The sequence below is a fragment of the Paroedura picta genome, chromosome 8, assembly GCF_049243985.1.
Source record: "Paroedura picta isolate Pp20150507F chromosome 8, Ppicta_v3.0, whole genome shotgun sequence".
Taxonomy (NCBI): Eukaryota; Metazoa; Chordata; class Lepidosauria; order Squamata; family Gekkonidae; genus Paroedura; species Paroedura picta.
This window is the reverse complement of record NC_135376.1, coordinates 89,921,454-89,923,340: the sequence shown is the minus strand read 5'-3', so window position 1 is coordinate 89,923,340 and position 1,887 is coordinate 89,921,454. Positions and strand designations below refer to the sequence as shown.

At 45.7% G+C, this 1,887-nt stretch overlaps 1 long non-coding RNA gene across 1 annotated transcript; it reads left to right on the top strand.

Moving 5' to 3' along the window:
* Positions 1–282: 282 nt before the first annotated feature.
* LOC143842697 (uncharacterized) lies at positions 283–1,414 on the top strand. Its single transcript, XR_013233300.1, has 3 exons — positions 283–526; positions 876–969; positions 1,350–1,414. It is a non-coding gene; the product is annotated as an uncharacterized LOC143842697 (long non-coding RNA).
* Positions 1,415–1,887: the final 473 nt, after the last annotated feature.

The following is a 1,887-nucleotide window of genomic DNA, read 5'->3' as shown; positions in this document are numbered from 1 at the left end:
TTATCTTTGTGGGTGTCTCATGAAGTCAGATTTACCCGCAGTTCCATATCTCAGTTTCTCTTTCCTTTATTGCAAGAATTCTATTGACTGTGTTAACCACATACAAAACCTTATGCTAATTGAATTCTGGAAGTAGAGCATCTGCTTGGACTATCTTCGCTGTACAATAAACACACTATATCATGCACTTGCCCTGCCAAAACTATGGATTCTACTGACTTGGGAAACACTGTGATGTCACAAAAAGTCCTACAGAAACGACACCCTGAGGAATCCGGTCAAAATCTCCCCTCCCCCTCCCTAGTGCCACCTAATGGAAGAAGCCATTCAAATATAAATTCAGACTCCCGTCCTGCCTCTAGCTCGCTGATTTTCCTCCCTGCACCTTTTAAATTTTATTTAGCAGATATTGATTCATTAATAATTCAGCAGCGAAAACCCAGACCTGAAAGCGAGGGCGGCGAGGCTCAAAGCTGCAGACGGCCGACATGAAACAATTTCATTCAGTTCAGTGGGCACAGAACAGGTAAACATCGCAGGATACAGACCAAAAAATGAAAGCATCACTAGCAATGCCGTGGTTGGGAGGGCTAGGCAGATTGGCGGCTCAGCCGGGCTTTCAAGCAGGCCGTCGAAGCTCGGTCAGCGCGATACTATCAACTGTGCCATCTCAGGAGCTGACAAACGAGGCAGCATTTTGGAAACCAGTCTCGCTTGGGGGTTCGGTTCATGTGGAAGAGAAAGAAACGTCAGGGAAAACTTTATTTTGTTGTCTTCTTCAGCCTCATGCAGGAAGGAGAATTTTTTTCTCCGAATTTCCTTCTTTAGTTTTAGCCATTGATTATTATTTTTTTTCTTATTTTCTTCTTTAAAAGAGGGATTGCACTTCTCTTTGAAGAGAAATCAGTGGGACTTTCAGTCACTTCAGGTCTTGAAGTTGTTTGAAGTTGCTGTGACAAACTCACACAGGTAGGAGCCGAAAGGGAGATCTGTAGGACCTGGGAATCCCTAGTGCAGGGGTAGTCAAACTACGGCCCTCCTGGTGTCCATGGACTACAATTCCCATGAGCCCCTGCCAGCAAATGCAAATGCTGGCAGGGGTTCATGGGAATTGTAGTCTATGGACATCTGGAGGGCCGCAGTTTGACTACCCCTGTCCTAGTGGGAGGGGGCATTCCTGAAGGAGAAGGGGAGGGGCTCAGGAGGGTTCTAGAAGGAGAGGATTCCAAAAGGGCAGTTGGTCAGTGGGCGGGAGTTGGGAGGTCAGAGGGACACATGGTATTGAGAGAGAACTGAGATTCGGCTGGGTGACCTGGGGCCAATCTCTCTCCACTTAATCTACCTCACAGGTTTGTCAGGCGGATAACATGGAAAGAGAGGAGAATCATGCAAGCCATTTGGAGAGAAAGGCAGAGTACCAATGAATTAAATGAAATAAATAAAATCCCGTACCCTGACTTGATGTATAACATTTAGTTAATTAAGATGGTTTCCAACTTTTCTAAATCAAGTGTCTCACACACACATAAATGTGCCTCAGAGCCCCATTTTGCCATGGAAACTCACGGGGGATCCTTGGGCCAGTCACACTTAGGCCTACTCCTTCGGGGGGTTGGAGTTAGGGTAAATTGGAGAAGAATGATAGAATCCATGTTGGGTCCCCCTTGAAAAAAAATGGCGAGGTCATCATTGAAGTCAATAAATACGTCAAAAGACAAGAAGCTGACAAATGTGTAGCAGTAAAACTCTGTCTCAGAAACGATACCACACATAAAACCAGGCAGGCACCCCAGGACTTTAGCCTAAGAACCTTCAAGACAGCACAATTGTACATGTTTGTTGAAAGTATGGGCAGAAGGAGACGTGAGGTTTTTTCGGGCCAGATGT